At 42.3% G+C, this 14,033-nt stretch overlaps 1 protein-coding gene across 20 annotated transcripts in view; it reads right to left on the reverse strand.

The window, feature by feature from the left end:
- The window catches only part of Baz2b (bromodomain adjacent to zinc finger domain 2B), a 308,453-nt gene that overhangs the window by 155,753 nt on the left and 138,667 nt on the right, over positions 1 to 14,033 (reverse strand). Inside the window, exons 1-2 of one of the 20 annotated variants that reach the window (XM_031370350.1) lie at positions 7,982 to 8,251; positions 4,824 to 4,947 (exon numbers count right to left, since the gene is read on the reverse strand). The exons of the other annotated variants lie outside the window; for them this stretch is intronic. The gene's annotated coding sequence lies outside the window, so the exon portion shown is untranslated. Of the gene's footprint in view, positions 1 to 4,823; positions 4,948 to 7,981; positions 8,252 to 14,033 lie in introns of those variants that run through there. 20 annotated transcript variants of the gene reach the window in all.

Raw genomic sequence — 14,033 nt, forward strand, 5'->3', positions numbered from 1 at the left:
TCTCTCACACACACACACACACACACACACACACACACACACACACTGCCTGTTTTCTGTTTGGTTGGTTTTTGTTTTTCAAGACAGTGTTTCTCTGTGTAACTCTGGCTGTCCTGGAACTCACTCTATAGACCAGGCTGGCCTCGAACTCAGAGATCAGAGATTCCAACTGCCTATGCCTCAGGAGTGCTAGGATTAAAGGTGTGTACCACCACTGACTGGCAGATCCTTCTTAAACCAACATGAGAGAGAGTGTGAGGGAGAGAAAGGGAGGGAGGGGAGCGGTGGTGGGGGAAGAGAGAGAAGGAGCACACACAGCAAAAGAAAATCACCTACTAGTAAGAGAATCCTAGATACAGAATTAAGACACTGATGCCACAGTCTATGCCATAATACACGTGTGTCACATAATGTCACTCTGAGGCTCTCTTTTCTCCAGAGTGAGAACACTGGATTTGCAATGCATCTTAAGACCCTACAGCTTTATGTGTAATGCATTACCTTCCTTCCTCTACAGATTTCAAGTTATGGAGGTGGTCAATCTTTTAAAGATCTTAATTCTGACAGATTGAAGACCCAGGAGAAAGCACTATATCAAAAGAAAACAAAGGAAAACTAGGAGAGCCTTTTCCCCAGCAGGTGCATGCAGTTAACACACGGGCTCAAACAATAAAGGCCAAGTCAGCACTTCAACCCCTGCTCTGCTGCTGCAGCTGCCCACAGACACATTCCTCAAGTGCCCTGGGGAGGGCAAAGGAAAAGCCAGGAGAAACAGAGTCTTTGTGTTTAAACATAACTTGACTAAGCAGGTTTACAAAGAAGGAGGAGACATGTCAAACAGTAAAAACTGCCTTTTAAATGTGATCAATGCCAAGGAGACTGTCACTTAAGCTTGTCAATAAAAAAATCAGCAGAGTGCTTCATTTAACAAGGAAGGCCACAGTTAAATTAAAATTGTATTGATGCATTGTTATTTTGCATGAAGATTCCTCATAATTTCAAATAAAAACTTCACATTTGGAGGTTGAAGAGCTGACTTAGTGCTACAGGACACTTGCTCTTGCAGAAGACTCGGGTCTACGTCCCAGCACCCACGTGGTGACTTGAAACCAGCCATAAGTCCAGTTTGTTTCTGGACATAAGTATTAAGCAAGTGAGATGAACCATTTTTATTACAAATGAAGTTAGAATTTAAGTAATGTTCTGTAATGATTTTTATTCCAGACATATATTTTCAATTTGTGATTTTAATTTTGATAGAAATTAAATTGATTTTAAGAAACATACAAATAGGGATTAACAACACTGGGACTTACATTCCAACGCAAGGAAAAGTGGGGGAGGCAACTGTCCTAGAGAAGCATATAGCCCATGACAGGAATCTTTTCTTTCCTTAAGATTTATTTTTACTGTTAATTATGTGTATCTCTGGGTGATTAATGAAGGTTATACATGTTTGTGTATGCCACAGGGCCAGAGTCACCAGATCCCCATGGAGGTGGAGTCCCAGAGGCTGGAAGAGCCTACCATAGGTGTTGAGAACCCTAGATTCAGTCTTCTGCAAGAGCATTATGTGCGTGCTCTTAACCACTGAGCCATCTCTCAGGGATTCATAAAATATTTTGAAAAGTTTGTATTTTGAATGGGATAATAGTGCTACATTTCCACTTCCGTAACAAACAATGCGATCTCTACCATAAACATACCTCATGTGTAGTACTTGACAGTGATCAGACTCAAACGTTCAATCCCTGCCATTGCTGACCACAGACACGGGGGCCACAATGGCCTGATAGTTCAAGTTTCAAAATGTTAAAGAATCCAAGCATGAAGTGCAGCGGTATGGAACTGAATCCCAGCACACACCACCATGCTTTTTTATATGGGATTCCATAAAGTTCAGGTCCTATTTTTTGTATGATGGCACCAAACTGTCTCCTTGGCCCCATTTTATAACTATAATCCCCTTTTCAAAGAACTAATTGGCAAAATTTGCTAAAGAGCCTCCTGTAAAACAGCAATTCTTTTACAGCATTGTTTATATTACCTGCAGTACCTCAGGTGTGCGAAATACCCCGGCCCCACCATACTCCCAACAATTTTAAAATGTGGAGAATGAAAGGTAAAAGGAAACAGATGGGGAAAGGGTAATTCAGACACTCAGCACCTATAAAGTTGCAAATCCAATGTTAATTTAAATATATATACTTAATACACTATATATATATATATATATATATATATATGATATATAGTTTAGCAATGTGACATACTTTAGGGCATAGATGTTTACACTGTAAACTCAGGGCTGATAAGCTGGGTTTGCTGCCACTCCCCAGCATAATAATAGTATTGGTAGGCCAGAAAAAGATCACAATGCAAAATTTAAAGTTGTTTCTACTGAATGCATGCTACTTTTGCAATATGTTGAAAAACTATGATGGAGGCATCTTGGGTCAGGGACTGACAAGAGTGGCACGTGCTTTTCTACCTTTATTATGAAAACTAATTCAATTTGTGTGTGTATTTATATATATTTGTGGAAACTTACTAAATTTAGAAATCATAAGTGCTTTCAAAAGCCGGTTTACAGTATCAGCATCCATGGCTCAAAAAGTGTTAACTCTGGTACCCTCTTTCAAAAAGCAGACACACTTATACGTGGAGCCCCATGGTTGATATTGGGGATCATCCTTGGTTGTTCTTCCACCTTACTGAGTGAGGCAGGGTCTCTCCATAGAAACCAGAGCTCCCTGACAAAGCTGACTTTATTAGCCAGCTTGCTCTCAGATCTACAGTCTCCACATTCTCAGGGCAGAGCTATAAGGAGGCAGCCACACCCATGGTGGTACACACCTTTATTCTGGGCCACACCTTCTGCTGGAGACCAATATAAGGGCATTGTAAGAAGAAAGATTTGGCCGGGGGGGGGGGGGGGGGGGGGGGGGGCATGTTCTTAAATCCCAGCACTTGGGAGGTAGAGGCAGGCTGGCCTCTGAGTTTGAGGTCAGCCTATCTACAGAGTGAGTTCCAGGACAGCCAAGCCTACACAGAGAAACCCTGTCTTGGAAAGAAAGAAGAAAGAAAGAAAGAAGAAAGAAAGAAAGAAAGAAAGAAAGAAAGAAAGAAAGAAAGAAAGAAAGAAAGAAAGAAAGAAAGAAAGAAAGAAAGAGAAAGAAAGAAAGAAAGAAAGAAAGAAAGAAAGAAAGAAAGAAAGAAAGAAAGAAAGAAAAAGAAAAGGAAGATTCGCTCTTCTTCATTGCTTGCATTTACTTGCCAGCACATCTGTTAGAACCTACTTCTACAGAAGACCAGCTGAAACAACTAGCCTTGTAGGATTGAGCAACTACTAGATCTGGGACTTGTTTTGTCCTAAACTGACCTTGAACTCAGAGATCTCCTTGCCTTAGTCTCCTGGGATTAAATGCATATACTGCCTTGCCTGGGCCTAAATTTTTCATAGCCACTATACTTCAAGATCTCCATGCCAAGATCCAGGTCAGAAACCTGGATATTAAGAAACCTGGATCTTCCGGCCTCAAGATCTGGATCACAGGTGAGGCCTCTGATTCTGGATTGTAGTTCATTCCAGATATAGTCAAGTTGACAACCAGGAATAGCCATTACAACCATCTTTTAATGTTCATAAGATATATTATGTACGTTTTTCTCAAGCTATATAGTAATCCTGTTCCATTCATTTTGTCTCTTTTTCCACTAGACTATAAACTTCAAGAGAATGGAACTGTGTATTTTCTACTTTTCTAAATTTAACAAGTTAAAAAGAATACAATGTTTATTGAACCGAGATAATGGGACTTTCTTAAGTGTGCTACAAGTGTATAACTTAGGAACAAAATCATGAAATACTGACAAAAATATAAATTCATACAAAGCCTGAGGATTTATCATTATGATTTAATGTCACTAATGAATTAAACATGGTTGCTTCCTTTACAGCATCCAATATAAAAAGTGTTAACTATGAAACAATCTCATTAAACATTAACCAAGGAGGTGGAAAGGAAACCTTCCAGTGGCTTTACTTCACATTTGGAGAATATGGCCCTAGGGACGGAACCTAAGGCTTCACAAAGCTAGGAAAGTGCTCTACAACTGAACCCAAACCCCACCGCCCCACCACAGCCCACACACAGTCCTGTGATGGCCTCCGATGGCAGCTGCTGGGCTGCTGCTTTCTACTCTCCCTGTGGACCTACGCCTGCCTTACTGCTGCTGTAGCCCTCTTCCCTCAGGTCTGCTGTGGCTGGACCCTCCTGGGAATTCATTTCTCAACGCAAGATCACTTTACCAAGGGGGCCAACCTAATTTTTAAGTGTACACTGCCCTAGGTTCAACCCCACTACCTGTAAACAGGACCACATCTTCTCCAGTTTTGAAGTACTTATCAATATTTGAGAATATTTGGTTTTCTCTTCTTCCACACCCCAAGGTGAACTTCGTGACAAAAGAACTTTGTCCTACTAACCACATCACCAGTGCATGGACAAAGAGGACAGAGAGAAACACTCTGTACATACCTGTAAATGGAATAACAGCATGAAGGAGTGACTGAATGTGAGCAAGCATAGTACTGATTCAATTAATGAATGGCTCAGAATTCTTACCTGCGAAATATGTGACAGCAAGTAATTTTCCATTTGGCATCCAGCTTACTTACTATCTATACTATGTATATTTACTATCTATACTATATTTACTATCTATACTATACTATATTATCTATACTTACAAAAAATAAAGCTAAATAAGACAGAGAATAGTAAAGTATAAACTGGTTTAGTTGTGTGACTCACAATTACCTTGGGAGGCATGCTATGTGTTCATCTGCTTTTTCCGATCAATAGAATGAGCCAATGGGATCTAGTTCACACTTCTGGAGGCTGGAAGTACAAGACAGTCGAGAGTACTTCTGTCTTGCTTTTTCTTGAAACATAACATGGAAGAAGACATCACATGTGGAATATATGTGTGTAAAGAAAGGGGAATTTCCCCGCCCACCCATTGTAATTTAATTATCATCTTGAAGTTCTTAATTCAAGGCAGTAGTGCCCTATAACCTAATCCCCTGAGTAGCTGGGATTACAGGTATGTGCTACCATTTAAATTTTCTTACACATCTAGATTGTATTAGGAATAAAGTGGCTCAAGCACCAAACACACACCTTCATCAATTATGATGTTAGTTCTACCATCTAACCGTCACTTAATCTGAGCAAGGTGTTTATCCTCTCTGCTGGCTAGTTTTATATCAACCTACAGTCCTTTGAAAGGAGGTATGCTTCCATAAGATCATGCTGTAGGCAGGCCTGGAGGTCATTTAATTAATTAGTGATTAATGCGGAAGGGCCTAGCACATTATGGAGAGGACAACCCATGTGTTAGTGGTCCTGGCTGGTCGGGGTTTCATACGTAGCAGAGCAGCTCCCTCACTGCGATCTATTGAAAGTCAGCCCTCGACACAAGCCTTTAATCCCAGCACTTGGGAGGCAGAGACAGGCAGATTTCTGAGTTCGAGGCCAGGCTGGTTTACAGAGTGAGTTCCAGGACAGCCAGAGCTATGCAGAGAAACCCTGTCTCGAAAACCAACCAACCAAACAAACAAAATGAAGAAACAGAAAATAGAAAATGTAGAGCTAAAAATAATAGTAGTGTGAAAATTCACCAGGTAAATTTTTAAAAAGATGCAAAGAAGCAAAAACAATGAGCCAGCAAAGGCCAAGGAAAAAGATCTGGTCTGAGGTGCAAGCGGCGTAAAGCAGAGTGAAGAGAGCCCAGAGTGTGCAGCATCAACTGAAATAACACATCATTGTAGGTACGCACAAAGGAGGAGGAGTGCAAGCAGGGTTTAATGAGAATAGTGACATCTTCCCTAATTCGAGATAAATCTACAGACTCAACAAAATCAACAAACCCCACCTAGAATGGTGGGTCCTCACCAAGACACGCTGAGATCTGCTGGATGGGAGAGGCAATGACAGAGGAGACCTTGGTTCTTAAATCTTCAGGCAAGTGCGGAAACAGCTGTTTCTCCAGCCAACAGACAGTTTTAAAAGCAAAGAAGCAATTTATGAAGGATGAGTCCCCAACAAGATCACAGCTACTTTCTACCCAAAACCACAGGGACCAGAAGGCAATGAAGAGTGTTAAGGAGCTGGGCTTAGGCACACACTCCTTTAATACCAGCACTTGGAAGGCAGTGGCAGGCAGATCTCTGGTAATTCAAATCCAGCTTGGTCTAAAGAGCAAGTTCCAGGCCAGCCAGAGTTATAAGGTGAGATCCTGTCTCAGTAGACAAAGAAACAAAGAAAACAATGCTAGGAAATAAGCTATAATAATTAAAACAAACCAACACTGTCATTGAACCAACAATTCTGTATCTGATAACACTCTCCACAAGCAAGACAGCAAAGAGTGTAGAACTTGCTGTGCAAGCCTGAGGACCTGAGTTTAAATCTAGTATCCATTAAACATCCCAGGTGCAGCTGCCTTTAGGCCCTGCACCATGGGCCAGAAATAGGAGGATCCATAGAGCTCACTGGCCAGCCAGCCTACCTAAAAAAGAATGCTGCACCAGTTAGTTTTCTATTGGCATGTATTTACTTGTTTGTATCAGATTTTTATAAGTCCCACATTTCTAACACCATTATTATTATATTCATTGCAGTAATCTGTGAACAGTGGTGTTTCGGGTTATATTCATAATGCCTAAGGCAGTATGAACTGCTTCAATATTAGGATGCTGTGTTGATTTGAATGAAAATAGTCCCCGCAGACCCAGAGAAAGTAGCATTATTAGAAGGAACAGCCTTGTTGGAGTAGCTGTGGCTTTGTTGGAGGAAGTGTGTCACTGGAGGTGGGTTTTGAGGTCTCAGATGCTCAAGCCAGGCCCATTGTTTCACTCTCTTCCTGCTTGTCAGCAGGTCTGGACGTACGAATCTCAGTTCCTTCTTCAACATCATATCTGACTGCATGCTGTCATGCTTCCCATGGCATGATGATAATGTGCTAAACCTCTGAGCTATAAGCCAGCCCCAGTGAAATGTTTTTCTTAATGAGAGCTGCCACAGTCATGGTGTCTCTTCAAAGCAATGAACCCTAAGCCTCTTCGCTGGTGGCTGTGAGAAGAGCCCTAAGTGCTTCATTACTGGCTCTTTGGCAGTCTCAGGCATTCCTACTTTCAGAAACACAACAATATTGAAAGTAGGCCAATTAATCCTACTTTGTTAAATGAAAGGAAGAATCAAACACCTCTCTCGTCTTTAAATGATTAGTCTTAGTGGGAAGGCATATTGAAAACTGAGCCTGGCAGAAAGGTAAGCCTCTGTGTCAAATGGCCAAGTTACGAACACAGAGGAAAAGTTCCTGAAGGAAACTGAGATGGCCTTCGAGTGACTGTACAGGCTTACTACTGACATAGAGCAAGCAGATCAGCCAGACGCCCTTAGACAAACCTACCAAACTGGCGTCAATGCCCTGAGGGCTGAGAGCAGCAGGAGTGTGTGGCCTACTTGCACAAGATGTCTGAAGTTACAGAGGATGACTTATGAGACTTAAGAAAGACTCCATCTCTAATGTACAACATGAATGGTGAAGCATCAAATACTGATGTGGAAAGTGAAGCAAATGAAGAAGGTGCCACTCACAACACTAAGTGTACCTTGGCCTCATTTGCTTCCTACTGCTGTGATACAGACCAAGGCCCAAAGCAGCTTGAGGAGAAAGAGTTTATTTTAGCTTACAGCTCTCAGTCTGTTGTGAAGAAAAGTCAACGCAGGAACTTAGTGCAGAAACCTGGAAGCAGGAATGGGAACAGAGGCCAGGAAGGAACGCTGCTTTCTGTGGCTTGCTCAAACAGCTTCTGATGCAGCCCAGAACCAAACTGTCCAGGAGTAGTCTTCCTGTTGGGCCCCCCCACATCTACCACCAATCAAGAAAATACTTCCACAGACTTGCCTACATGCCAATTGGAGGGAGGCCCTTTCTTGACTGAATTTTCCTCTTCCCAGATAACTTCAGCTTGTGTCAAATCGACAAAGATCTAACCAGCACAGTAGCTGTCCACAACACAGCCTTCCTTTAGAATTTCCCCTCATGACTTTTATGACATCAGAAGAGAGGTCCAACTTTATGGCCTTTTAGGCTTTTAGCTCAGGGCAATTCTTTCATTGCAGGCTAATCTAACAAGCTGGAGCCAACGCCACCTTACCAGCCTGACAACTCTGGAGCCCTAAGAATCATCCAAGTCTATTTTGTGTTTGCTCTATGAATAGAAGAACAGGCCTTGATAGCATCTGTTTCAAAGGTTTGATGAATAAGGCCATTGAGACCTACTCTTCACAGAAAACGACTCCTTTCAAACTATTACTACTTGGGGTAGGGGAATGATGCCATTGGTGGAGTACCTCTTGAGCAAACATAAGGGTCTGAGTTTAGGTCCCCATGGCCCATATAAAAGCCAACCTTAGCAATTCTTATCTACAACCCAAATACAGGGTGGAGATGCAAACACTGGTAGACCATGATAGGGGCTTGCCCAGCTCAATGACCAGCCAATCCAGCTAAGATGTGATCTCCAGGTTTAGTAAGAGACTCTGGCTCAAGAGTGCAGAACGATAGCAAAAGACACCTGGTGTCAACATCTGGACTCTACATGTGCACATATAGGCAGTCACACCCGCATGCACATTTGTACACATATCCATGGACGACACAAGAATATTACTATGTGTTGATACTAGTTACCCAATGAAATGCAAAATAAGTTCTGTGTTACTTTCATACCCGTCACCACAGCATCCACAGTATAACCAGTGTTAGAAAAGTGGTTCTTAACTTACAAGCATCACCACGAAAGACAGATATTTACTGGAGCTATATCTGCCATAGATAATTACTTTTGTAATTAATATTTTTATTATTTTATTTTACATGTATGGTTATGGGTAGTTGTTATCAGTCATGTAGGTTGTGGGAATAAAACCCAGGTCCTCTGGAACAGCAGTCATGCTCTTAACTGCTGAGCCATCTCTCCAGTCAGATAATGAATTGTTGACAAAGCAAACTGAAAACCTGTAAAGGAGCAGAGCATGGTAGCACATGCCTGCCATCCCAGCACTCAGGAGGCTGTGAACAGAAGAGCACAAGTTTGGACCCATCCTGGGCTGTTTAGCAAAAACATTGTTTCAAGAAAGGAAAAATACTTTGAGAGATTCCCCATTTTATATATCACTAAAAATATTCATGATTCGTGGGAAGAATTCAAAATATCAGCAACACCAAGCGTTTGGGAGTCATTGGTTACAGCCCTCAGGGGTGACTTTACGGTTTGAGATTTCAGTGAAGGAAGCAAACATGGGCGTCTGGTGAAAGTGGCAACAGAGTTTCAGTAGAACATGGGGAATGTGACTCAAATGCTACAATACTGCAGTGAAACATGATGAAGAACTGTCTGTTATAAATGAGCAAGTGACAGAAAGTGAGATTGAATCCCCTCTGGGGAAAGATACTACCAACAGTGTTAAAACATCAAGGAAGGCTCAGGATATGTGACATAAATGTAATAGGCAAAGCCGTGCATGGCTGAGACAACTGATTTCCAAAGTTCTACTATGGGTAAAATGCTATCACACAGCACCAGATGCCACAGAGAAATCTTCAAGCTTCATTATCTTAGCTGAAAGTGCCACAGACCACCACCTTAGCCAGTCAGCATCCTGTAGTTCTTGTCAGGATAAGACCTTCTAGCAGCAGAAAGATAAGGGTGCCCCGAGGGCTTAGATAATCACATTTTTTAAAGGAATCAAAACCTTTTTCTTTTTTAGATATTTCTTTATTTATATTTCAAATGATATCTCCTTTCCTGGATTCCTGGGGGGGTAAGGGGGTTGTTCCCTCCCCCCTCCCCCTGCTCACCAACCTACCCTCTCCCGCTTCCTGACCCTGGCATTCCCCTATACTGGGGCATAGACCCTTCACAGGACCAAGGGCCTCTCCTCCCATTGATGACCAACTTGGCCATCCTCTTCTATACATATGCTGCTGATGCCATGAGTCCCACCATGTGTACTCTTTGGTTGGTGGTTTAATCCCTGGGAGCTCTGAGGGTACTAGTTAGTTCATATTGAAAGACCCCCGTGGGGAGACACCCACTCAAATCTCGGGAGGACGTGCACCCAAGGAATCCCAAGAGACCGTCTTGATGAACACATGAGGCAGTTTAATTTCGGAGCTCTGGGTCAACACGTATCTCATACAAGAGATAGAGGAATCGACCACGAGGCTCAGGGGTTAGGGGTTTGTATAGGGAAAAGATCTGAGGGAACAAAGGAATTAATTAGTGTGGCTATACATGATTGGCTATTTTAAATATCAGCTATAGTACGTGCAGATCAGAGAGGGAATTCCTAAGTCTGAGTCAACAGAGCATCTGGCTGACCTTAAACCATATCTAAGAGGACCAGATGACCCATTATTCAGTTGGGTCATGCCAGGGCCCACCCGGACATATTTTGCATGCTTTCTCCTCCACATCTTTCCGGCCTGCTAGTTCCCAGAATGCCCCAACAGTTCACCTGCCCCTGCTCAGACCCATCTGGACATGCTCGACCTTGGTCCACTGTGTTTTCCTCAAACCTGCAATTTTCTCATTAGCCAGCACAAGTCTCAAATTTAACTCTTTCAATATTGTTGTTTGTCCTAAGGGGCAGCAAACCCTTCAGCTCCTTGGGTCCTTTCTCTAGCTCCTTCATTGGGGACCCTGTGCTCAGTCTGATGGATGGCTGTAAGCCTCTACTTCTGTATTAGTTGGGCAATGTCAGAGCCTCTCAGGAGGGAATCAAACACTTTTAAATGAAACAATCATTTTTTGTATAGACAGTGCTAAAGTATAGCTAAGAGACCACATAATAATATAAGTATAGCTTACAAGCACTAGGAAACTCAAAAAAATGTGGTTACCCACTTTATTGCAGTATTTTCTTTATTAGGGTGGTCTGGAACAAAAACTTTTGTATTAATTTTAGCTTATATGAAAGCAGTAGTATACTTGATCAAAATCCTAGCAGATACTTAACCCTGCACTTACAGTTCCACCTCTTCAGCAATGCAGACATTCCCTCCTTTCCTCCTCCCCTGCCCCATCTTTCTCTCTTCTATATATTTAATGCAACAGATTAGCAATACACTAAGAAAGCAAAAGGCCTATGAACTCTCTCTACATCACACTTAGCACAGGCCACTTTACTGGACAAATATTAGCTGGATTATTACCAGGTACCATATACTATTACACACTCTCTTGGAGCTGTGAGAAGGAATAAATACACTCTGCGCCTTCACTGGGTTAGAAAGGGTCTGCAATTTAATACAGGAAATGGTTGAAGACATCATCATCATCATCAAAGGCATCTAAGAGCTTTACAAAATGGTATAAAACTTCACTTGTACACAAACCACTTTTGAAGAAAGAAAAAACTTAAAATGAATGGCCTGTAACAACTTAGGTAGATCCTTATACTAATGCAATGTAGACAGACAAAACTATGGATAAAATAAAATCTTCCTTCGGCTCCAGGATCTTATCCAAAAATGACACCAAAACAAATGAGCAAACGTGTTCACAAAAAAGCTAGAAAACCACCAAATTTCAATTTGGTATCACATGATGGGTTTTACAAAACTTAATCATTACACTCACTATAAATAGGGCACTAACTACTACTTTCCTATTATTTTCATCTTACTTTCTTGGCTAAAGACAACCAAAGGGAGAAAGGGTCTACTTAGTTACAGTCCATTATATATCTCCACTTAAAAGGCAAGAGAAACCAGGCAGTGGTGGCGCATGCCTTTAATCCTAGCACTTGGCAGAGGCAGGTGGATCTCTTGAATTCAAGGTCAGCCTGGTCTACAAATTGAGTTCACGGACAGCCAGGGCTACACAGAGAAATCCTGTCTAGAAAAAAAAAGAAAAAAAAAGACAAGAGAAATAAATGTATGCACATGAACGGTCAGCCTGTTTCAACCACTTACTCAGCACAAGTTACACACATAATTCCTACAATGATTAAGACAGGTAAAGGCAGGAAGTTAGACTGCAGAAAACCAAATAACCCAATTAAAATCTAGAGTACAGAGCTAAACAAAGAATTCTCAACTGAGGAATCTCAAAAGGCCAAGAAGCACCTAAAGAAATGTTCAACATCCTTAGTCACCAGGGAAATGCAAATCAAAATGACCCTGAGATTGCATCTCACACCAATCAGAATGGCTAAAATCAAAAACTCAGGTGATAGCAGATGCTGATTAGGATGTGGAAAAGAGGAACACTCCTTCCTCTGTTGCTGGTGGGATTGCAAGCTGGTACAACCACTCTGGAAATCAGTCTGGCAGTTCCTCAGAAAACTGGAAATAGTTCTACCTAAAGACCCAGCTATACACCGGGCAGAGGTGGCACATGCCTTTAATCCCAGCACTTGAGAAGCAGAGACAGGTGGATTTCTAAGTTCGAGGCCAGCCTGGTCTACAGAGTGAGTTCCAGGACAGCCAGGGCTATACAGAGAACCCTGTCTTGAAAAACCAAAAACCAAACCAAAACAAAACAAAAAGACCCAGCTATACCACTCCTGGGTATATACCCAAAAGATGCTCCACCATATCACAAAGACATGTGCTCCACTGTGTTCATAGCAGCCTTATTTATAATAGCCAGAAGTCGGAAACAACCCAGATGTTGCTCAACAGAAGAATGGATACAGAAAATGTGGTTCATTTACACAATCGAATACTACTCAGCTATTAAAAACAGGACTTCATGAATTTTGAAGGCAAAAGAATGGAACTAAAAAATATCATCTTGAGTGAGGTAATCCAGACTCAAAAGGACATACATGGTATGTAGTCACTGATAAGTGGATATTAGCTCAAAAGCTCAGAATACCCACAGACTATATGAAGCTTAACAAGAAGGAAGACCAAAGTGTGGATGGTTCAGTCCCACTTAGAAGGGGGAACAAATAATTATGGGAGGCAGAGGGAGGGAGAGGCCTAGGTAGGAGAAGGGGGGGGATGGGGCAGGACCAGATATGGAAAGAGATAGGAGAGAAGTCAAAAGTCAAGAAGGCCAGGAAAAGAAATAGAAATATGTAGCAGTAGGGGCGGGGGCACAGATGGGGGGACACTATAGAATGTAACAGAGACCTGGAAGGTAAGAGACTCTCAGGACCCAAAGGGAGGGACCTTAGATGAAATGCCCAACAGCAGAGAGATAGAACCTGTAGAGACCATCTCCAGCAGATAGGCATGGCCCCCAGTTAAGGGATATGCCCATCCACCTTCTCAGACTTTTTAATCCAGAATTGTTCCTGTCTAAAGGAAATGCAGGGACAAAAAATGGAACAAAGACTGAAGGAAAGGCCATCCAGAGTCTGCCCCACTGTAGGATCCATCCCACCCACAGACACAAAATCCTGACACTAAATGATTGCTGATGCCAAGAAGTGCTTGCAGACAGGAGCCTGGTATGGCTGTCCTGAGAGGTTCTGCCAGTACTGGACTAAGACAGATGCAGGAACTCATAGCCAACCATCAGACTGAGCTCAGGGACCCCAATGGAAAAGTTAGGGGAAGAACTGAAAGAGCTGAAGGGGATTGCAACCCCATAGGAAGAACAAAAATATCAACTACCTGGATAACTCAGGGCTTCCAGGAACTAAACCATCAAGCAAGGAGTACATATGGCTTCCACTACATATATAGCAGAGGATGGCCTTATCTGGCATCCATGGGAGGGGAGGTTCTTTGGGCTGTGGAAACTTGATGTCCCAGAGTATGAGGATGATAGAGGGGTGAGGTGGGTGTGGGTGGATGGGTGGGGGAGCACATTCTTAGAGGCAAAGGGGAAGGGAAGGGAGGTTTGTGAGGGGAGACCAGGAACAGGACAACATTTGAAATGTAAACAAATAAAATAATTAATAAGGAAAGAAGGAAGGAAGGAAGGAAGGAAGGGAGGG

Source organism: Mastomys coucha, unplaced genomic scaffold, assembly GCF_008632895.1.
Source record: "Mastomys coucha isolate ucsf_1 unplaced genomic scaffold, UCSF_Mcou_1 pScaffold15, whole genome shotgun sequence".
Taxonomy (NCBI): Eukaryota; Metazoa; Chordata; class Mammalia; order Rodentia; family Muridae; genus Mastomys; species Mastomys coucha.